We start from the raw sequence: 26,264 nt of genomic DNA on the forward strand, positions 1-26,264 counted from the left end.
TAATCAGCCGTTAAGTTTAGACCATATGAAAGATTCTTATGTCGAATACTTCTTCTTCTTATTGTCTTTGTCAAATTCCGAAAATCAATTCTGTATGACACAAAATCTAATATTAATGAACAAAATAATAATAACATTGTTGATTATAAACTGCTCCACTAACACGAAACATGCTAAATTACAAAGCGCACAAATTCAAAAGGTCGCAAGCGCCTGACATCGAAACACTATAATCAAAATTGAAAATTAAGCGTAGACCCTCAGTATGATTGGTTTAGGCGGAATAAAGAGACCCATTTACGTGGCTTTTGGGTGCTTTTGGTTTATGTCTGGCGTTGACAGTGTCATTACGGACCAACGCCGGCCAAGACGGTTATGATTAAAAATAAGTCTCTGATCTGTTAGTTTTATCCCGGAGGTTGTAAAGAGCGTGCGGCCTAATAATTTCCTTTTTGGGTTTGGTTTAAGTGTAGTATTTAGGGGCAAGCTGCACGTAATTTGTCACAGTCTAGACTTTGTTGTTATTTTGTTTTTCAAGTTTGTAAAGCAATTTCCAAGGTTTTTATAACAGCTGACGTGTTTTGAAATAGATAATAAAAACGTAAAATATTATGAAAAATCACTTTTGAAATTTTCACATAAAATTTTAACTTAAATATTATTATCATAGAGCATCTCATGAAATACAAAAAAAATATATTTCACCCCATCCAATCAAATATTTTACCACCGTCCATCTTAAAGCTACTTAAGATATTTTTAAGATCTAAAGGTAATGCCACTACCTCCTATCCTACTATCCACTAGCTACAGCCAAATATTTTTTCCCCATTCATGTCTTGTTTCCTATCGCCTACACCACACCACAAGCGCTGGCTGACAGGGGACCCTAATCCGGACCGCTCCGCGGGGCGCCACACTGCGGCTGACGTTTTTCAATTATAACCATTCACTATGTAACACTTTTGCGAAACTACGCCATTATTCTTGATTAAATTGTACGACAATTGTATCGATAATTCGTTTATACTTCCTTGGATCTTAGGTGAAAACCTTTTGGGAAAATTTGGTGGCAAAATGTTCCTTTGACGTTAGGATATAATAGCCAATCTAACTCTTCTTTTTTCTATAAACACTTACAAATAATATGAATTAAGTATTTGTCCACTTTTACCATCCATACTAATATTATAAATGCGAAAGTAACTCTGTCTGTCTGTCTGTTACTCAATCACGCCTGAACTACTGAACCAATTTGCATGAAATTTGGTATAGATATATTTTGATACCCGAGAAAGGACATAGGATAGGTTTTATCCCGGAAATCCTACGGGAACGGGTTTTTCTCTGAAAACGCGGGCGAAGCCGCGGGCGGAAAGCTAGTTATTTATAATTCAAATTAAATAATTAAGTTAGGTATGACAAGTTAGTCATTTAAAGAAAAGTTTCCAATAAAACTAGTTAAAATTTTCACTTTGTCATCTTAGAAGTCTAAGTCCATAACTTCATCTAGACTTCGACAATTAACAAGACTGTTAAATAAATGTGTTTAATTATAATAATTGCAATACACTACACAAGATACGAAAGCATACACCTCGCACAGTACCTAAAATTTTCCTCAATTTAGTACACTGTAATTTGTTCCATAACACCTTGTAATAGGGCTCATATCGGTGTCCACAGTATTGTTAATTACGAGTAATCTATATTGCTGTGTGCTCAAGCAGAAACGCTACACCGGATCAATCGCTAAAGTTCTGATCTTCGATTTCTTAAGAAAGTGTAATTACAGTCCTTTGTTCTTTGTTCATGAGCGAGTGTGTTATTTATTTAGTTTTTTAATCAAGGTTATTGAATTAAGTATCGACTTTATCACTGTTCAATATTTTCGCTGAATTAGTTTGATTATTTTACTTTGTTATTTTTATAATTTTACAATAATTAACTTAATTTAAGTTATAAATAGTTTCAATTTTAAACAAGGTTTCAATGAAATGATTCAATTTAGTAGTCTAGTAATTTCCAAAAGACTTGCAAACTTCTTTATATACCCAAAAATACAGATTCGGATTTTTTACATCATTCTTTAAATGTATCATACCAGTACCTCATGTTCTATCTCATTACTTAAAAAAAAGACGTGTGGCACTCGGGGACTGCCACGGTAAAACTATTGCATAGCATGCCTTCAAGCCACACCTCCGAGCCCGTCGGAGTGGGGAGCGTGAGGTTATTTTCGTTACGGAATTTCTGGATTCGGTCCCCGCACTCAAGGCCCGCGAAATAATTAAACTATGCAATAGCTTAAAAATTGATAAACGGAATAAAAACGTAAAAAACTTTTAACATAAGTTTATACCTTCAATCTCAGCTCCATCACTCGTCTATTTCTAACACTTGCAAATCACGATACCCAAGATCAACCCTATCATCCTGACACAACCGACCCTTTACCTAAACATGTAGCAAGAAATTTCCAACATTTTTGTAGCAAACTCGTATCGGAGTCTTAACTTCACGCTAAACTTAACCATCCACTTTATTAGCAAAGTTTGTGAGTACATCTTTTAGTAATTATGCTGGATTATGTCCAGAAGACCGGGTTTCGCTTATATAAAAGCTATCGATGCATGATGTAACTTTTATATAACTAATACCATTAAAAGTAGTACGTATATCGTTTGAAGACATGATATATTATGTGTGGACTCAATCATAAACTGTTTATGTAATGTAACTTTATTCCAGAAACTTCGGCGTTCTACGAATGGTTATGGCAGTACAGACAACTAACTACGATTAGCAAGCTAAACACTACACTTCTTGAAGTGAAACTTCTTTAACGGGGTTGGAAAAAAATTTTGTGTAACAATTTTTAGTTACGCGCCATCTTTTTCTTATCCCTACCACGCGTGATTCGACGTATTTCTGTAAAGTTGCATATAGTAAATTATTTTTTTGAAAAATAAGTTCATAAAGAAGTTTCACTTCTTACGTGTGTACAAGAGTACACGCACACATTTTTTTATGAATATTTTGACTTTATAATGAATGTATGAATGAAATACTCTTTATTGTATCTACACAGTAATAAATTTTGTTACATAGTTAAGATTATTATAGAGCTTTTAAAAGAGATGTACAAAGAGCGGTTCTATCGCTCGTGAGCGATTTCTTCCAAGCAACTCGATTTAGATATAGACTTGATATCTATGGTTCTAAGCAAATCTAGAATATACTTCAAAAAAGAATGTACGCGTATAATATATTAAAAATGATTTATTTTTTTACGCAACTAGGATAGATTTCAATCTTCTGTTTCTTGCTAAAAGCAAGTCACAAACATTTCCAAAGACACGCTACAGAAATTAAATCCACTGGCAACTGTATCATCAACGAACAATCTTGCCAACAAAAATAGAACGTTATCTAAACAGTTTCGAATCCAAACGTCATTAAAAAGCGATATCCATTCGGGGAAATAGCTAAAAATACGTAAAAATCACATGTTGTGAGCGCCGCGCAAGAGGGCTCAACAAACATGGATGGAGTGGACCGTCCCCGTATATTTCAATGTATTGAGGAACGTCTATTCTTATGATAAATTGGTTCTGTAGTTATTGCAGTGATGAATATTGATCTCTTTACGTTTAACGTCGTTTATCATAAAATCGTCTAGGTGCTTTGCTTTTATTTTTACCAGTTTTCTAAATATAGAAAGTTGAATCGTTTTATGTTTAGAAATTAAAGACTTTAACGGGGTTTTAACCCGATTTATTCATTATAATAATTATTATTAACCCGTTTTATGTTGATTATTTATTAAAGTGAAGATTTTTGCAGACTTTCATAAAAAAAAAAGTATATATAATATCATGTGTGTTAGTATGTTATGTAGAGTTAATAATATTATTATTCATAACAGTTTACAACTAAAAATATCTCGTTTTCAAAGATGCACGCCAAATCGGTAACAAAGTTTACGTTACAAAAATTTCGGCGAGCTACCAGCCCGTACAGAGGTATCGAATTTGTAGAATATTTGGGATAACTTTCCACCTCTTCAACTTTACAGCAAGTTTTATTAGGATACTTGTTAAATTTCGCCTATAGCGAGCTTACGCTTGATTAAATAAGATAAATTGAATTTAAGGTGTTCGTACATGGACGACCTTTAAATGTTTTATAGTTGTGTAATATACAGAGTTTAGAAATTCGTCTCTTACTGTGTTAAGAACTCGTCATAACACTTAAAATATAAATCGTAGGTAGAAACTTCAATATATAATTTGTTGATCAACTATTAAAATAATGTTAAAAACCTCATGAACTTATTTCAAAATCGTTTTAAGTTTAAATACATATTCTAACATCACTGAACTTTATTTACAGATAACAGATTTACATACACTCAAAAGAGCTTTTGATTTTAATAATAACACATAGATTTAATATAATTAATTTATAAATAAACGCACAGTCACGAAAGGCCTTAGCTTAGATTTTTCACTCAGTCAATAAGGTTTACTGAAATCGATTCCGCCAAGTTTTCGACAAGCAATCGAAGGATAACAACGCATCGCTTTCAAAACTGACAGAATTAATTGTTTTTCCTTTATTTTATTGAAACCAATTAATTAGAAGAGTAAAAAGACATTTTTTTAGGAGAAATTTAAATTTTATAATGAAATATTTTCAGTGCCTATAGGTTTTGAGATTTGTTTGTATTTAAAATTTGTAAAGTTTGACGACTCGCGTAGATCAATAGTTGCTTCGTATATATAAATTGCCAATTTTAAAAATATAATACTGTTTATCTCCTTTTTCAGCGAATCTAGTGTTAGCATAACAGGAGAAATAATTAATTTTAAATTAAATTAATATTAAACATTTCTCAAACAATTTCATTATAATTAACAGCAAAAATTAAATTATATATTTCTAATTTTTAAAAGCAATTCCTTCGTAGAATTTAATAAAATACGCAACTTTTCCAAGGAACAGAATTACTATTTTCCACTTACTACTTGGTATTTCATTATCTCTTGTTTGTAACTGCACTTCACGGAATTCATTCCCTGCTATTAGGCGATTCTGTTGATTTTAATTTATGTTCTTTGACAAGGAATTGCCTTTACACTTGAGGAGACGAGAATGTCAACTAATAAAGAAGTAGTTCCAAGTATATGTTCTATATTATAATAAAAGATGGAGGTTATTTTGATTAATTTCATATCTAACTAGCAGCTTGTCTTAGCTCTCCTTTGCTTGATTATCCTACAAACTGTAGAACCTATAGTACTCGGTAAAGATTATAGCTTTATAATGGTTATTTTTTTTTAATTGGATCAATAGTTTTTTGATATGATCGAACAAAACAAACAAAATACCTATCACTTTAAAACATTAGTTTGACTATAAAATATATATATAATGTCTATTTTCTTTTGTGATATTCTGATATAAAAAAACTTCAAGGCTTAACAAAAAACAATAATATTCGTGAAAAGACTACAAAGAAGGATCATTATGCAAACGATTTAAACATTAATAATTTAATCCTACCATATACTACAATATAATATATATATATATTATATAACAACTTAAACATTACTAGATTTAAAAAACTTTTTCCAAAGGTTAAAATGTTAAACGATTTAACCCAGACAAATATCAAGGGAATATAGCTGACAGACATCTTGTGAAATAAAATTTAACATCTGCTCGCAACAGCTGTTCGAGACGGTTCCGTTGCCAAAACCTGCGGTGAGAAGCTTAAATCTGTGTACGGTGTTATTGTTGGTAGACTGCTGGAAAATATCAAAAATTAACGGCTAGCAGAAAGTACTCTATTACCAGTAAAATATTATTAGTTAAGTGGTAACAGAAACCTTTTACTATCTGTAAAACATCATAAATTAAGTGGTAAAAAAAACCTTTTATTATCGGTAAAATATTATAAGTTAACACCTTGGCCACGGACACCGGCGGCGCGACCGACGGCGCGACGGGCGGCGCGGCAATTCGCGCGGCGCGGTAAGCATGCCACGGGCAGTTGCGTTCGCCGCCGCGACCAGTGTAGACGAGGAGACGAGATGGCTTTATCAAAATTAGCTCGACGTTGTTTGGAGAGTAGCAGCTTTTTTGCTCAAGATTTAATGTTTGGAAGATAATATAGTGGAGTACACGAATTAAATAGAAATCGTGTTACTGACGGAGAATTCCACCAAAAATATGAAAAATATAGGCATGATGAAAAATTATGTTGCGGGTGGCTAGACTTCCAAATAGCTAGAATTTCTGCAATAAAAACTTCCGTCTCCATTTTCGCGAAAAAAAAAAACAAACTATTTTAAATTAAGTTCGCTCCGGGAGTAGTCGCCGCGTCTGCCGCTCGACTCCGTGGCCTGCGCCGTAATAACTCATACATTTGTTTCGATCGCTAGTCGTGCCGCGCGATTCGCTCGGGGAAATTCGCCGGTCGTCTCGCTGGTCGCCGCTGCGCGTGGCATGCCCAGTACATTTCCATACATTTGATTCATTCGCAAGACGCGCCGCCAGTCGCGCCGCGCGAATTTTCGCTATAGCGAATTGTCCGTGGCCAGCACGTAAGTGGTGACGAAGATTTGGGCGGTGAATAAAAGACTGGTGGAAAATATGAACAATTAACTGGTAATAGAAGGTAATTTGGTAAATAGAAGAAGTGTAAAATAAGTAATATGAGGTCTAAATGAAATGAAAATCCTATATTGCATAAAAAATAAAAATATAACAGCAAACAATTCCTTTTAAAATTAGCAAAAGGCTTATCGCTAGATAGCGATCTCTACAAGGCGACCCTAGACGTGATCGTGGATGGTTTGGTGATATAAATAATATGCCTGTTTTATATATTCTGTTATAATTGATTACTTTTACAAAAATTCAATTTTAACAATTGGTCTATTGATCGTTCAAATTCAAGCTCTACAACATTTTCTTAAGAATAAATTACTATTTACAGATATTGAAATAGATTGATACTGATAATTCTCTTATTAAAAACAGATGTTGTCACACGTTATTATAATCTGTTATTAAAAAGGATTTTCACACAATGCGCTCGTCACGCCGCGTCGCGTCCTATTAAATTAGAGAACTATTGTTTGTCTGTGGCACACTGTGGTAAGTGTACTATTGTACTAACAGATGTTACTATTGAATCACTGTTTTTCCTTTTTTCCAGTTAAATTTCGCGTTAGACGCGCTTGTTTTTGTGAAAACATTTATGCATTTATTAATACTATTAAGTTGTTGTTCGCATATGTATAAAGGTTGCATTTATCAGTAATTCTCTCATATAACATACTTGCCGTCTGTGGCTTCGCTTGTGTTAAAGCAAATTCCTAAAGAATGAAAAATTTCGGCACCATAAAAAAATAGCCTAACTCTCCAGCCTCCTATCTATCTCTGGACATAAAATCATATCATAAAATTGCTCCATTACAACGATGAAGAAAAACAATCAAAAACACTATCGCATTTATAATAAGTAAAAATAAATCGCGTTTAAAATCCGTTATAACGTCTTTTCTATGAGTAATGGTGATTCTTAGAGCACATTTAAACGTAAAATTCAGTGTAACCTAATAAACGTGTTTCTTGTAGCAAAAAGCGAAGCACAGCTGGTCATTTGTGAGGCGTGGCGGCAATCAATTAAGCCCAGCCTAGTCACACTATATGTTTGCCTCGACTCATTACTTACGATGTCGTATTGACACGCGTAGCTCTTGTAAACAGTGACTTTATTGATTCCTAGTGACCGAATTCTAATATTATGGCTTGCCTTTTATGTAGGTAAGTGAAAGTACAGGAATTATGATGGACACAGATGGCTTCTATTTGACTTGGCATTGGAAAAACTTTTGTGAACTAATGGAAACTAATAAACACATATTTTTATTTGAATTACACATTAATTCTAGATTGGAGAGGATCAAAATAGGTTTAGGTTTTAAATACGATAAGAAGATACAATATTAATAATCGATTATAACGTAAAAATAGGAACAAAAATAATTTAAAAATCAATTATTTATATTCCAAAATGTTTAATGTTAGTAAGGACAGACTCATAAACACTATCAAAATTCCAAAATTCGATATCGACAGAAATGAAAAAAGCTTACATCAAATAAAACAATATTTGCTAAGCGAATTGCGTCGCACTTTAGAGCAAGCATTGCTATATTAAGCCTATAATTGCTCGAATGGACAATGGAACTAACTCAAAGAATCAACTGTTGTCTGTACGTGACCGAACGCTGCGTGTGAGGATTAACTGCCTCCGTTCTCTGTGAGCCTGGTACCTACAGTATATTGCGTAACTATGTATGATTTTAACTGTTAATTGATTTCTGAAACTGTGGAAATCATATTATTGATAGATGCGATTTTTTTTAATAGTGTAAGGATGCATTTATTCTTTGTTATTAAATTAGATCCTGATAAAACCAGGAAGATATAGATTCTGAATTAGCACTGGCTAAGTTTTATAAAAAACGAACATAAACGAGTGATAAAATCAGTGATGAATAATGCAGTTCTCTTTAATCGTCGCCGAACGATTTATTTTAATTTACTTATGATGAAAAGTTTTTATTTTATCCGAATTTCAGTTTGACCTTAAATGTCTTTCATTTAATTTATGCTCAAAATATTAAAGAACGCGACCATAATTTCACCTCTACTCAACCTTTCAACACCATTCAATAAATATCTCAAAGAAAATATGCAGACAAAATATACAATTCGTAAATGAACCGGCGCGAACCCTTTCGTAATTACTAACTTAAATGTAAATCACTTGCTCTGAAAAAAATTCTCCGCAGAATTTCTAAATAAACATAATTCGTTTCTTTGTAAGAACAAAAAAGTGAAAAAGTTGAAAAGGTATTTCGCTGTCTCGAAGTTATATAATTGCGATCCGGAGTAATAGTGAAGACCAGGGTGCAAAATTCTGTATAATAGCAATTAGCACTGGCGAAAGTTGGGCAACATTGATGAAATGCGAAAATTATTAATTACTTTAAATATTCCTTTGACCCGTGGGACCTTAGACCTTGGAGGGATTCGACTCTTATCTTTATGGACACATAAAGATTGCAGCATCTGATAGATTAAGGGATTTCTGAACTGATTTATTTTGTTGTGTCGTTTTATATTTATCATAATTGATATAGGATTTTTTTAAATATAAATAGGTCCTCGATGAAAATGTTATAAAACACTTTAGAAGGAATAGGATAAAAAGATATAAGACGATAAATTTATGATGCTACGCCGTAGGCACATGTGCATTTTACGCCAGTTGCCAGACCATCTTTCATAAATAAATATTTGAGTATATTAAGAAACTCACTCAACTCACTAATCCAAAGTTTAGAACTATGAATATAAAATAAATACTAATAAATAATAAAAATGCAATAGAACTACTGAAAAGGTCATTCATTTGAAAAATATTCCTGCCGTCGATTTTTCCAGAACTTGCACACTAAGATCCTTCGAGTCCCATTAATCGATAAAAGAAAATCATACTCGACCGAAATGTAATCCTTAAGCTCTAGTTATAGATAATCAAATCCGTTCCCAACATTTCCCAATAGTGGCTTGTTAAAGACGGCATGAATAATACCAGTTACATCCTAAAGACATATGCATAATGGAGATTAATACTGAAATTCGGTTCCATTTACTGAACGATCGAAATGTCATTGGGATTTGCATTGTGAAATGGTCACAAAAAGGAAGCTTCGTGGTCATGACGTGTCTGATTGAACCAGAATTTAGGGGGCTAAAGAAATTACGCTTTTAAAAAATTTATTGATATTCGATATATCGGTTTATTAATTTGACAGCAATCTGTTTTAGGAATTTAAAGCCAATGTTGCAATCTTATTTATACTTCTAACAAATTATTTCGTTTAACAGTTGTTTATTTATTCTAAATCCTATTACAAAAAATTAAGTTCAGGTTACCCTGAACTATGAATATAACACAGTCTACAAGTTAATTAACAATATCATAAATCAATCAAAAATATATTTCATGAAGCCCAGTGTGACCGTAGCCTAACAAGTCTGCGCGGTGTGGAAAGCACTCAAGTCCGCTGCTCTCTTGCTCCATGCAAATCTTCTTACGAACTCGTAAGTTTAAGCTCAATTATGGAATACTATTGGAATTCGGATTCCATGGAATTATGTGGAATTATCCGTCTGTTCGGTTATGTATGTATGCATGGTTTAAATTGAAACTGTTAAATAGAACTAAATGAAGTTATAATGCGTTTATAATGTTTGTTGTAATTAGGGAATGAAATATATATTTTTTTATATCACAGTAATTTAAATTTTAAGTATTATTTTTTATGTTTTATAGAATTAAAATGATTTTTTTCTTCTTTAATATTGTATCACCTTAATTAAATTTGTGTGTGTTTTAACAGCTAGATAGATAAGGAAAGTGTTTGTATGAAATTCATTTAGAAAAATAATGTGAAATAAAAATTAAATTGCTCCTGTGGCATGTTAAAAATTTTGTCACTGTTCATAACATAAACAGTATAAAGAATTACTATTTTTAAAGATATTAACTTATGGCAAGGGATAATTGAAAGAAAGAAATGTCAAAATACACATTTAATAAGAATAAGTAATGATGCGCAGACAAAGAAAAAATGGCTGAAATATGACATTGTTCAATCCTTTTTATGCTGAGGCTCAGCTGCGCAGTGCATCTTAGAATAATATTCAATGTGTCACTTCCTTAAGTTTCTTTTATTAAATTGGTTTACTTATTATGTGCAGATTTAAGTGTCTACATAAAATATAGTAGGTAGTAAGTTCGTTTCTTTAACAAGCCACATTAGACATTTTTATTTTTTTATTGTGAACTATCTGTGCCCCGCGGTTTCACCTTCGTGGCTCCGCTCCTGTTGGTCTTAGCGTGATTATATATATCCTTCCTATAGCCTTCCTCAATAAATGGGCTATCAATCTAATCTGTCAAAACAAACAGCTTCTTAAGCTTTATAATATTAGTACAGATAGGGAAGCGCTTTACCACAATCTCGCCTGATGTAAAGCTGAGATGTGGTCATTATGGTATGTTCTTAATATTAATTAAAAAGCTGAATTACCTATGACTAGGTAACAATTAATAGTAATATCACTAATATCATAAATTCATGTTCTTACGCGTTAAATAACCTAGTTTAAAAAGCCGGCTAATACATTCCTATTCATGAATGAAACATTAAAACAATTACCAACTTGTAGTATTCACTTTCACAATTTAGAACATATTTCACAAAAAACACGTACGTGAAGGCAAACGTAGAAACTAGTTGATACATCTAACGACCGGTCGCGGAGTCGCATTTTCCAACTAAGTGCGAAGAAAATGAATTATGCCGTAATTTATAAGCGAAAACGGTAATCCTAATGATGAAATACTTGATTATTTATCACATAATAAAGATATTTTATAAACTCAATAAGAGAATAATTCAAATTTAAAAAATGACATGAAATGTCCTTTATAGATAAAATCTCTATCAAAAACGCAATAACGTAATAGCCACATAAAATTTATGAAACTAAGTAGATAGAGATAGTATAATGTTGATAGTACATTTTTATCTTAGCCAAAAGGCCGAGAAGCGATAAAGTATTGTTAATTACCAGAATAAAGTAAAAAAAAATCGAATAAATGATTATAAAAATATTACGATGTTGGTAGTTTTCTTATAACGCTGTTCTGCAGACATTAAAATACCAAGAAAAACCGCTTTTTAATAAAAGCACAGGCATTTAAAAAAAATACGCATTCTATGGGCATTTAATTACAAATAAAGCGTCCATTCCTTCTCAATAATACAGACGTTAATTAAATAATATATTGACACCAACATTCGTAGCACTTCGTAGACTCGTACTACGCTCGCTACAAAATGTGCGAAAGTCCGGTTAATAATATTAATGTATAGATCGCGTTTAAAATCCGTTGAAGTCTTTAATTTATAAAACTAGTGTTATTAAAACAATACATTTAACTTTCAACTTGGACCAAAGGCTTAATTGGTTTCATTTTGGAGTGAGCAGGTCCGGTCCGGTGTGACACGCTGGACTTCCGTCTCCTAATACGATATGTTCGTTAAAAAGTCACTCAAATTTTGTATTATACTCGCTTTGATTAATGCCAGTGTAGTATAATTACATTTTAGCTGATTAAAATTGAGTTAAAAACATTTTGCATACAAAATATAATATGTATCCTCTCTCTTTGTACATAAGCTCGATTTTTGTACTGGAATAAGGTTTTCTACAATAATCTGTTAGTGTATATGTGAAATCGTTATCATCATGAAGACGAAGAGAAAACGTCTGTGTAAAAATACAAGATTAAAATTAAAAACTAGAGACTAATTAAAGTAACAAAGAATAAAGCAGAAGATAAATTTCAACCAATAATTAAAATATCATTTTAGGCATTTATATATTCTGCCATACAAGCAGCTAAACAACTATCTTAGAAACATGAATCAAATGTTCTAGTTAAAATTTAATAATAAAGAATAAGATACCCTATTTCATAACCATACGGTTCCTGATCCAATGACGTTATAACATTTTCCAGTCTAAAAGCACATGGCAGAAATAAGTCGCAAAACAATATGATAGAAGCATGCAAACTCGCAAAGCATATTCACAGTGTGGCGTGAAACATGCTAAAGCAGGGAATACAATCACTTTGATTCCCAGCGGCTCCCAGAGTCCGCTAGTGACAAAGCCTTTAAGGCTCTTATAATATCTGTTGAAATAGAATCAAACCTCAAAACCGTGTTCCTACAGCGTCGCCATGGCAACGGTTTTCAGCACCGAGATTAATTCTTAGCATAAAGACAAATTTAATTAGATTTGCGTTTATATAACCAATGATCCTTTTGATAACTGCTGTAAATAGAATGTAACATAGTTTCAAAGGAAATGAGTTCTGACGTTATTTCGGTATCGAATATAGGTATTAATTAGTGAGATATTAATTATGTACAAAAAAGGGTAAGGTTTCCTTTTGATGCGAGTTTTACAAAAGGATTTTTTAATATAAGATGCAGAAAAACATTTGCAAACGTAACATCTCGAATGCATTAAGCCATTTAATAAAATTCAAGGCAAAAATTGCAATAGTAAACAACAAAAACGGGCACATTCGTATCCGTCCCTATAATAAGTTGCGCCATCATTCACGGGCGGGCGCCATTTTTATGTTGAAAAACGTTAACAAATTGTGATGTTACAATTTTGCTTGACGCTGCATTACAATGAATACGTATCTTCGTTGGCCGTATTATCATAATGTGTGATGTGCGTTTAAATATACAAATATGGTTTTATATATTTTGTATATTTAATTTTTCTAAATACGAAGTAGGAAGGTCTTTTGTGTGGAATGTTTTCACACCTAAACAGATGGACTAATTAAAATGATAGAGACTAATCTTATACACGATAAAATGAAGATAATTAAAAATATACCTTAAAGTGCGTGAATCTTTTTCATTGGTAGGTGTACGCTGATAAATAACGCAGAAACGAGGAATCTAACCATTAACGTTATGTTATCTCTACACTATTTTTATAATATAATAATCATTTAAATCTTCTTTTATAAAAATTACAATAAATGTCTACCGATTTCGTTATTATGTTTTTGTAACAATAGCAATTCCAAATGAGTATACGTAACATAAATAATTTACTATGATGTCAAGTGTATGTGTAATTTTAAGTAAGTAGCTTTCCGACCGCGGCTTCGCCCGCAATGTCTAAAACCTTTCTCAAGAATCACTCTATCTATTAAAAAAAAACCATCAAAATCATCTGCGTTGTTTAAAAGATTTAAGCATACATAGGGAAAGATACATAAAGATAAGACAGGGAAATAGGGACAGAGAAAGCGACATTGTTTTATACTATGTAGTGATATTGTGAGCACATCACATAAATCCCACAGTAAAAACACAGACGTTTTAACTTTTAATTATAACGACGTTACTAAAAAATTAAAGATCAAAGACTAGAAAAAGTAATTACATAAAAGTAATTAATTTTAAAAGCCTCTATTTTGATGAAAGTTGTTTCTTCAGAAAACACTTTAGATTTTTTTCCAAGTCACCTTAAAAGCATCTAATTAAAGGAAAGCTTAAGAAATTGTTTTGTTATAGAATAAAATTATAGTGGGGTATCCTCTCTTTCCTTGAGTAATTTTGTTATTTTATTTATTCAACTTGAACGTTTTAAACTAAGTAATAAATGATTTGAAACTTTAAAATAGATATAAAAGAAAATAATTATGAATGTGAAACTTGAATAATTGCCTATCATCAACTAGGGCTCTATTTTTAACAAAGTAACTTATTGATAGCATGTTATTGATGCATGTTGGTTTTGTTCATGTTTGGTACGAATTTATTGCAGAATTTGTGGTTACAAATCGGTATTACAAGTATAATTAATAAATAACACTTTGTATAGTTTACTTTTAAACACATTTATGAAGCATTTATGTAACTTACATTACAAATTAAATTTGGATGACATTGGTATTATTACTTCACTCACATAACTATAAAAATTAATTAAGGAAAAACATACAGGTGCCTACAGGAAAGAACGTAACAAAGTTCTACACCACTACAGGCACAACTCTATACTGTATACATACAGGCGACACACACACTCCACGCACGCTCATCTCATCCACGTCAAATATCCATAAAATTATACTTCAAAACGACACTTTGTCACCAAATAAAATATAGTAGACATCGTCTAGCAAAATAAATTTCCCGTCTAAATAACGGGAGTGTTTCGTAAATTTTATATTTACGCCTAACAGACAACGGCGACATATTTTATGACGAAGAAGGCAATTTCAGACTCCACTTGCGCACGTGTTTCGAGACGACAATTTTATTAAAACACTCAGACAGGTGATTTTAAATTTATTATGGTTACATTGGAACTATGTGCGGAACTTATACATCTGATTCTACAGCCAATTAAACTAGTAAGTCAGGTCACTAACCTGTAGAGAACAAGCAGGAGCAATAGGACAGGTTTGTAGAGGTCAAACAGCTTCTATCCTATGCCACATGTGATATGGATTCTAAAGAAACTCGATTAATTATTAATATAAAATTGCTATTGGAATCTCTACAATCTAATAGACAAAAAATATTTAGATATTATCATAAATCTATTCTTAGTAATTTACTATTTACAAAAGAAGGAAAAATTATTATTTAGGTCACATATTGTGCGACCGTCCATATTAAAAACTAATTATTACGTGCTCAGCATGTAGTTTACTATTTTATTAGAACTTTGTGAACCTTAATTAGTAAAATAGATACAGTATTCAAGAAAATTAATCTATTTTCTATATGAAAATCTCTACGAAACTAAAATATATGTGGGGATGGTGTAAATTAAAACGCCAAATTAGCCCAAACAGTTTATTACCCATAGGGCGTATTCAGAAAGAAAGCTTGAAACTTATAAGCGCTTATCGGCGCTTGTCATGTTCATATATTTTCCTGCGCGGGTTACCAGCACTGACAGGAAAATATATGAACATGACAAGCGCCGATAAGCGCTTATAAGTTTCAAGTTTTCTTTCTGAATACGCCCTTAGACCGGTGATAAAAATACAATCCTCCATTTCTTAATACCAAAACGCAAAGTCATCTGTCATAGATAACCATCGATCTACAGATAACATATTCACAGATTCTTAATAGAAAAACACAGACTAAAAATAAAAACTAGTTATGAAATACATCTTAATTGATCCTATTCCCACATATACGAAAACCTACAAATTTTCACGATGAAATCTATCGAGCCTACATTATACAACTAATTTCAGAAGCAATATCGAACTTTATAAATACTTTGGATATTATTTGACTAATCGCTTCAACCGGGGGCTTATAATTTTAAAATTCATAAAGTGTTTCCAGATTAATATCTGACCCTTTACACGGGCCGTGGGTTCGTTTCCCAATAATGTTGGGTAAAACAAATATTTTTCAAAGGCCCCGAAATTTCAGAATCTAATTAACCTACGAAGTTTTTCAGTCGATACTTCTTTAGACAAACAAATTTAACTTCGCTATAGCTCGCGACATAATTATGGGCTCATTGATGTTGTAATTTGATTAATGATGGGCGGCACTGCTACGAATTTATTTTATTTTTTGTGATTGCTTTTTTTAATTTCCTTTGTTACGTTTGTTTGAGTACTAATGTTATTTGTGAGCCAGGTATTTTTGTTGCTTAAAATAAATACTCAGCTAATATTTTATTAATAACCTGCCTATATCATAACACTATGAATACCAAGCACGCATTGTGTGATGAAGTGTCGAAAAATAACTACATTGATATACATACAGTTTAAACTAGAAAACCATTGGCATTATCTACAGTATTAAAATGTGTAAAAAAACATGTATTCATTGTTCCAGAATATACAGAAAATCTCTATGTTTATTAAACTATAAATTATCCTATTACAAACAAAATACCTATGACTAATGGCTGCTTTACACAGGTAGAGTAACCGGTAGAGTAGAGTGGTACGTAGAGTATTAACTATTCTATTTACTATACTAATGTAGACACTAGACAGCAGTAGTAGAGTAAAGAAGTTGATAGAGTAGATAGTAACTCTACTAAAACTGGTAGAGTAGCATGCTAGTTCACTCTACCGTTCTACCCGTGTACAGCAGCCATAAACTATAAATAATCTTCTCACAAAAAAGCAATGTCAAGTATACCATAATAGTAAGTACACGTAATAAAAATTATTTACGTGCCAAAAGATTCGCGGGATGACAACGCAGCCTCGTTAGACCTATATCGATCATTCAGCTTGTTAAAACTTCGCAGATAGAAAAAAGTTATAAGATCCCGAATAGTTATGGCGACTCGATCAAAGACCGATTTGTGATATACGTGTGTATTTATAGAAGGGTCTGTATCAGATTGTTTTAACTGGGAAGTTGTGTGACTGAAAATACATAATATGTATTGATATATACAGTTTGTTATATGGCTTAATGAAACCGTTTACAAAGTGTTTAAAACTTAAACATAATCAACTTTACATAATGCAACACTATATTTAATTTATTAGATATCTACAATAAACATTATCTGGCATTTTGATTAATGTTGATGGAAGATTGTAGAGCGCCTATTTGTGTCAACTACAAGATAGTGTAAGAAATGAAATGCTACGAAATATAACAGGTTCGTAGCAAAAACGAACGAATGACAGAACGAACCTATTTCATTAACAAATACTTAACACAATGTATTTATATTTACCTGCTTTTCAAAAAGTAGAAACATCCGAAGAAGGTACATGTAATATTTATTTACCAACCAACACAGTCATAAAATTCACGACTATAAAAAACGCTAATTAAACTCCAAATAACTCAGCCTCTATTAATATCTCGAAAGCGAAGAGGTGATAAACGCAGTCATTAAATTTTCGGTGCCATAAGCACATCTGAAAGAAAACGTAAAATAAAAATCTTTTCAGTCTCACCTCAAGCGTTCAAAAACATTTTACATTGAATTGGCGCCAAAATTTCCCCCGTCCTACGCAGGCTATAAAACCACCTTCGTCTTTACAACGTCTGTACTCGACCTTTTTAGCGCTAAATTCATATCGTAAAAGAATGTTTTTTTTGCTTTTAAACGTATGTGAAGGTTTAGTTATTTAATTCTTTAATTAATTGATACCGTTTCACATGATAATTGTTGGATTTTACGGATTTTTCCGTATTTACAAGTAATACAAAGCAGATCTGCGTTTACTTACTGGCTTATTATACGGAATATAAAAATACTTCTTCAGATTTAAAATGTCTTCTGAAGTAAAATATAACTCATAGACTGTCAAACAGCATACTGTATTCAAGCAATAGATACAGTCAATTGATAACATATCACAGACACTCTCTATAACAATTAACTAAGAGTTGACTGGTCATACCGATTTGAGAACGTTCTACTAGAATACAAACGATTTCAATGTAGACCTATTCAAGATTCAAATAATCCATAATTTTTATGTTATGAAAAAAAAATAGACATGACATAAAATATTAAATAATGACATTTTTACGCATACAAAATTTTGGCTCTACTTTGTGTAATTTCGTAATATTCAAAAAATAGCAACTATTCAAGTGTTTTTAAAGTTAGACTTCTCTAAAACTAAACTAAACTTAAAAATTTTTATTATTCTCGAAAGTATTTTCTATACTCAACCGAATCTTACAAACCATTGCAATTGTTACAAACCTGAAAATCAGGTCGAGTATGGTCATTCCAGAGTCCCATAATACGAATGGTAATTTTTTGCGTAGCGCACCATGTTTTTTTCATTGAGGAAATGTTTTTACAAACTAGCCAAGTTCCGAATTCATTTACTTGGGTATGTGTTTTTCTAATCCCTTCCTAACCTTTCGAATAATTTGTGGAACTTTTACTTGCCAAGTTGACGGTGAAAGTTTAACCAACTTGGCTAAATGGGGAAGACATTTGACAATCTCGAGTTTAGGGCGGACTTGATAGTAGTGCAAAGTGTGGGGAATATTTTTGCAATAAATTTAAAAAAGAGACGAGCGTGATAATTTTGAAGATCGAAGTTATTATTACTTACCTACATAATATGTTAAAATTGAATTCCATTCACGTTTTACTACGCACCTGACTTAAAAGTATTAAAATTAAAGAATTTGCTATTTTACTTCGTTTGTGATTCATGATGATAAATTAAGCCAAGTAATAAACAGAAAGATAATGTATCAAAAACAACAACAACAATCTCTTATTCACAATATAATCAAGAAGAAATACTTACGTTAAAATATACCTCTCTTATGTTAACTATATCATCTAGAATCCGTTTCCACATGAAAAAGTAACAAATATTCATAAACAACCAAGCATAAAAATTCACAGAAAATAACGAAAACTGCTCTATTCTACAAAAAAAAAACATTTTTATGCTGACTCTACCACCTCAACTTTTTTGCAGACGCTACCAGTTCAAGGAAATACAGTTAATTCAAAGTCACTGAGACGAACGGGAGCACGGTAGACCAGGAGCATGATATTTTATTCATTACCTGATCAAAACCACTCGTGTGTTGCTTCGGTCATTCGTTGGATAGGTATTTTCTGACGTTACTATTTTTTGGGGACATCGGTCAGATTGATGATTATATACACCATAGATTACTGAATAATGTTTATATTATTTAGCAAATTTCGAAATCTTCCAAACGAGATTTGGATTGACCTGATACAAAAAATATAAATAAACAGATATAGGTCAATATTTCTATAATTATTACCACAAATTATTAATACCTTTATTCTTACTCGAAGAAGCTTAAACGATACCTAATTTGAAATTAACCGCTCAAAGTTCACATAATTTGATAACTAGATTACGGGATTCAGCAAATTCATAAAGCGAAAGGTATTTCGCAAATGCTATAATAATTAAGGCTATTATATGGTATATGAGCGAGTCAGCACCTGCCTACTCCGAGGCTCGACCCCTTTGGAATGCATCCAACTCCCGCCCACAGCCTGCCTTAAATTTCATATTAATTTCATATAATTTTTCAATAAAACAGTAAGCTTGAGTGTGCACTCAATCCAGATTTCAATGCGAACGGAATTTATTAAGAGATTTCCGTTTTACTTGTAATTGAATGAAAAATTATATTTCGTATTTAAAAATTAATTTTTGCAAAATTAATTTGATACAGTTGCAAATACATTTTTACGGGTTGGTTTATAAAATTAAACAAACTGTAGTTTATACTATTTGAAACTTTAAAAAACTCAACTTTACGACATACCTATAATAGTACCTACTTAAACAAATTATAGTAATACTATCATGATTTCTAATTAAAAGATTAGAAAACTATAATGCTATGGTGTAAACCATACAATATTTTTACTCACCATTATATAATCTAAAACCCCATAAAACCTCCTCATCACCTGTCCCACAATATCAATTAAAATCAAACATAATCCCGAAACGTACCAGCAGTATTGACACACATAGATTTGGAACTGCTTACTATTCACATCAGGTCCGTCAGATGGTCGCAGGTGACGTCGAGTCGTGCTCCGAGAATCTTGATTCAGAACATTAAGATATGCATTTTAATCTGAAACTCGTACATCTGTCACTTCATGTAAATACGCCTTAATGGTTTATGGTAAGCTATAGTGGAATTGGCAGTGGATTATCTCGATCTAGTCGGACTGGAAAACTTAGTAGATAGAGTAGGGAATGGCAAATAACTGTTTTCATGAAAACATTTAATAATGAGGTTGCAAAAAATGTAATTACTTATAGAGGGTAAACAATTAAACGCTGTATTTGAATATTCATAAGCTGGTGTAAGAAGAAAGATAGGATGACAGAAAAGTAGAAAAATAAGCACATTTAGTAGGTTGTATAAAAGTAGTGTAATCGCCCAATAAAACCACAAAAAGTTATGCATAAAATAGCAATAAGCTACAGACATATATTTTAGCAAAAACTTCAAGCGCAAAAACCTAGAAAAATTCTTAAAAGATGCAAGCTTCAAAATATTCTTCAATTTCCAAACTTTGCTTAAAACATCAGTTTTGCGAAACGAAATGGTAAACAAAAAATATGTCATTAGGCACATTTCCCATTCAGCAAACTTCTGACGTGCCGCGACTGCTAAGTGCCACTAATTCGTTCACAATAACAGACTTGACAAAACGTCCAAAACGAAATAAACAACCGCTATTTACAAACACGCCAACGCTTCAAGTAGTCAAGGAAAATCTGTGAAACTAAAAAAGGAGGGACAATGATTTAAAGTCCAAACTCTTATCTGTTACCTTGCGTTATCTTATTGCGTGTTTCCTAAATAATTAATGCAATATAGGGCATCGATTGTGAGGTGACGGAGAACGCGGGGCGGGCCTGAAGAGCGGGGGTGCGCGCGACTCACGCACGCGATTGGCTGTCACCGCTGCGTGAGTGCGTACCCCCTCCCCGCGTGCGTATTCCTTCGCGCGCCGTTCAGTCAACGTTGAACCGTGGCCCTGCGAGCATTACACCGCTCCGTTAAATCTTACGTACGCACGCGATCGTTCCGTCGCTCACGGCGTTATCTATTTCTTTAAAATTGATACCAAATTAACAGTCCATATGGTTCATCTCGTAGATATATTTCGCTCGGCGAATGTTGACTACCCGCCGCCGATTATTGTAAGTAATGTTTATTTATTTTTAAGCAATAATTTATTATTTGTTTTTGTTTTCTTTACTTTTTATTTTCTGTTTATTTATTTTTTTCAGACATCGGTGAATTTTTATATTGTTTTGTGCGAACAGAATAAGGGCAGAAAGTTTTGTGAATGTTCCACATTGGTGTGATGCGACGATTGTTTACATTCGAGTGAGCGGTCAACAATAGAGTTGCGAGTTGCGACTATACCGAGGAATATAATTTAGATGTTTTATTGCCTCTAAAAGTTAATAAAATTAATAAAACAAAAATTCTCTATAATTTTATTAATGAAGTTTCTCGTATTTAAATAGAATCACATCAGTTTTAAACATTAATAGTGTCCAGTGTATTTAATTTTTTTATTTAATGTTGAAAATATAAATAAAAGCTTTTGTTTATGATTTCTTTTCTTTTTATTATTATTCCGCACCTTTAAACTTTCATCACTATTCATTTAAGTATTTACTATTAGTTTTTAAGCTGATTCTGCTCTTTAATACCATTTCGTAACATAATAATTATAAGTACCTACACTAGAGCGTCTTGACGCCGTGCGTCTTTAACTTTAACTTTAAATTTAACGGCAGGGCAATGTTCCAATAAAGTAATTTTATGTTATAGAAAATTCTCTAACAAAATCCCGTGGATATTCTCAAAGTTTCATTAAAATTGACTGACAAGTGTGAGGTTAGATTTGAGGGTGTTATTTAATTAAACTGGATGAGCTGTCGCACGCAAAGTTGTCTAGTTTATATTTGCTGTGCTAGGTTTGTTAGATTTATTAGTTTAAACGAGAATTCATCAAGTATTTGTTATGCGTGAAAATGTAGAATTTTTTTATTTATGTTTGTAATAAATTATGTGAAGTAGATATACATTTACACTTTTAAGATATGAAATATTATCGTTTCATTTTAGTAGCTTTTTGGACAATTATATTGTAAATTCACGTTACAGACATAGATTTTATATCAGATCACGATTTACATAGTCTACAGAGCATTCAAAATTTACTACTATGCTTCTGTTTGTTATATAAATGTGTTTGTTATAAAAAAAAAATATATAAATATGTTTCTGTGAAGGACATTATTCAGATATCTTCATAAACATACTGTGACCATAAACAAATCTTATAAACCCTTCGAGTTTACATCACCGTTAACCTTAATATCCCAAATATGTACTGTATATGTCGATGCTGAAACTGCTCCCTCGTAAGCACAACATAAAAAGTTTTATCATACCCTAACCAGCAGTTGGTGAACTTTCTAAGAATCCCTTCTACGCCCCATTACTCGTGAAGGTTGAGTCCATTTTTTGTTAGGGTTTGATAGACTAACTTATATGGTTAGCCCGTCATTTGTTTCGCGAACGTGTCTTAATTTGGCACAATAGTTAGGAAAGTTGTAACGTAAATAGTGCGAATACATTGCAGGTTATAGTGCGTAAATAGTAAGGTTATGACTGGGTTAACATATATAATGCAGTTATGTTATAGAGCGTAAATAGTAAGGTTATGGTTGCAATACATAAATATACAATGAAGAAAGTTTATAGTGAAGTGGTAGAGTTTGTAATAAAATGTATTTCAGTATTTATTAGTTACTATGAAATACTCTGATAGTAGTAATTCCCAGTTGAATACGTAGTAATTGCATTTTATGTGTAATTTTACGTCTTTCCTTATGCATTACTTACGGTAGCCTGGAAGAGATCGCTACCTAGCGATAAGGCCACCGTTTGTACATAATATTTTCCTCTTATATGTTATTTATGTATCTCCATTTATTTTGTGTGTACAATAAAGAATTAAATAAATAAATAAAATAAATAAATTTTATTTAATTAGTACAGAAATGGACTATGACAAAAATACTGTGAAAATATGGAAGTAGGTTACTAGACTTGTAGACACTACTGACCTATTTATTATATAAACAGATTAATATGACTCTCTACTACCACTACCGTTAATAATTATATTTCAAAGGCTAAGCAATTAGTAATTACGCGTCTATTAAAGCACTTTCCAGCGATTGGTCGCGGATCCCTAATTTATGATCGGTTTTACTTCAGAACAAAACCCAATAATTTGTTTCGAATTTCTCAACTCGGGGCGTAAACTTTATTAATTTAATATTATGAGCTAATTTCACTTGTTTGACTTAGGTTGTGCTATTGTTCGGTTGGTCATTTTAGTTCTTAAGGGCTTGGTCTAGTAGTGCAAACAAATGCATCCTGTCATCCTATATGTAAATAATACAAATGTACTAAGGGAAAGTTGCTCCACTTAATTTTTAAAAATTAAATCATTCGTATGCATAATTTAATATTCGTAATAAGTACCAAAAATGACAATTTGAAACAATTTTCGTGAAAATTACACCGGGTGATTTTTTTTTTATCAGTACACAAAATTTGCGAATACTTTCTATTGATATCTTCAACTTCATGTTTATATAACTGATCAACTTTTACAAAGAAATTTGGACGAAATATAAAAAAAAATAAGCTTTCCATACAAAATGCATAACTCTATACATTTTTTTCGACCTAAGTTTCTTAGTGAAAGTTGTTCAGTTTAACTAATAAAACGGATAAACAAATTTTGTATATAATAAAAAAATGTAATGTTTGTGTTAAAAAATTATAAAATAGAAAAATACGCAAATGAAAACAAAAGATATTTATTTCTGACTAGCTTCCGCCCGCGACTCCGTCCGCGCGGATGTCGGTCTTCGCGTCTTCTACAGATTTATTATATTATGTATAATATATAGATTTATATTGATAAACCTAATAAATCTTTTGCTAGCATTCTGATGCTTTATCGGTTGCACTGGATTTATATCTTTTTTCAATCGCTTGAATGATATAGGATGTGTCCTTGATGGGCATCGAATGCTGAAGTCTCGAATCAATCAATTCTGACAGTAGGCAATTTATGTAAAATCTTGATAATGGTCCATCATTTTATTTTGCCTAAACGTTACATACTTTTTTATATATTCTATTTTTAACGAATGATTCACTCCAGTCCAAACAGCAAATAAGCAGACTTCTGCTTCTGCAACGTTTAGTTGTCCCTGAATTTGGAAAAAATAGTCATGATTCTTATCTATAAAAAAGTGTTATTTGTTGCATTGTATTTCAAATATTAAATTTTTTATTTTTAACTGCATCTACCGCATTCATGTCTTTTGCCGGAATTAGAAATTTAACTTCTACTAGTTCCATTTTCCCTTTTTGATACGGGAGTGTATAAATTAAATTTTTTAGATATTTCTCGTTATACTTTTAAAAAGTTATTATTGTCATTTTGCTCATTAGGTAAAGTAATTTCGATATCAGTCTTAAGTTTTTTGATACCTGCAATAATAACGTCATAATCGCCTGCATATACTTATCGATTACACCCTGTATACAATCCACCATCCACATTCATAATGTTTTCCTGTCCTCCTCTCCTTTACGCTGTTCACCGATACATTTTAAATGAGTAAATCTGCTACCACTGAAGGATGTTTCATTGTGATCAGCAAATTTTCACCACTGTTGTCGATTATTTGTTTTTCATTTTTAATCAGCAATTGGGAATCATCAGTTTTGTTTTTTGCAGATTGGTGATGTACCCTAACAATACGTCGAAAAGGGAAAGCATCAACGAATTATCGTTTTCGTCCTCTTTTTTTATTCTTCGCGTCTCTGTTACTTGTGTTTGTTTAGTTCTCAACACCCACTGAATTTTCTATGTTATTGTGATCTTCCATTACATCTGAGTTTTGATGATGTGATGATAATCCATTCGTTATAATATTGGTACTTAGAGTTGGTGGACTAAACTAGAAATGGCGGACTAAATTTGTCAGCGCGTCTGTAAGATCAGAATATAAAACCAACATCCTGTATTTAAGTTACAAAATTAATAATCAAACAACATGCCGCTACGTTGAAAATGACTAGAAGAAAAAATTAAAACACCTCGGCATATAATTTTGGAGTAAACAAATCATTTTCCTTGGGGATTTCCCCGGATGAACTTGGGAAGTTCAAGTTCTCAATACAAGTTTATATTATATTTCGTATTTCTCAAACGAAAAATAAACATTTTTGGAACTTCAAAAAAAAATGTTGTGTGGTTTTATGAAACCACGGTAAAAGTGAAACTGTTCGAACGGTTCCGAACACTGCTTTGTGTATCGCGTGTATCGCGGCTGCCGAGTAGGTAGGTATACCTACTCGGCAGCCGACCGACGAGCGACATGCGTTACACAGACCAAAAAGTTTGAGACGATGTAATAAAAGTTTCACTTTAAAAATTATAAATAATAAGAAAATTTATGAGCTTACTTTAGTTTTAAAGAAATATACATCCCTTTACTGACACTCCGTAAAATAAAGAAATTGTTGCCAATAACCTTTGCAATCTATTTGGTTTCATTAACTTTATGTTCGAAGATATTTTTTTTTTCTAGTAGTTACACGCGTATTTTTTTCGTTTATTTTCCATATCGAAATCAAATGTTTAAAAATACGAATATTTGCACAAAACTAAGATAAAAATAATCAATTAACAAAAATATTAAATTTAATGAAGTAGAGCAACTTTCACTTCGGTATGAAGGAAAATCGAGCGTAGAGCACACGTCAGAACGCTCCGGCCCAAGGAGCGCGACTAAAGAAATTCGCTAGGATTTTTCCTAATTATTTTAAATATTTTTTTAATATTTAAAGAATTATCAAAATTCCAAAAAAAATTTTTTTAAAGGATTAATACTCATTGGTCTTCAACCAACTCGAATAAATTAATGGAAAAAATAACTTTTAGCA

The 26,264-nt window shown here is 32.0% G+C and overlaps 1 protein-coding gene and 1 long non-coding RNA gene across 3 annotated transcripts in view; both read left to right on the top strand.

The window, feature by feature from the left end:
- Positions 1-26,264, top strand: part of bru3 (CUGBP Elav-like family member bruno 3) — a 542,443-nt gene that overhangs the window by 371,892 nt on the left and 144,287 nt on the right. The window lies entirely within an intron of this gene.
- LOC149908737 (uncharacterized) lies at positions 21,242-21,832 on the top strand. The gene is made up of 2 exons (XR_016458645.1): positions 21,242-21,409; positions 21,500-21,832. It is a non-coding gene; the product is annotated as an uncharacterized LOC149908737 (long non-coding RNA).

Source organism: Colias eurytheme, chromosome 4 (genome assembly GCF_061535395.1).
Source record: "Colias eurytheme isolate Ceu_HAF_F1 chromosome 4, ilColEury1 Martin Lab GWU primary, whole genome shotgun sequence".
In the NCBI taxonomy this organism is placed as follows: Eukaryota; Metazoa; Arthropoda; class Insecta; order Lepidoptera; family Pieridae; genus Colias; species Colias eurytheme.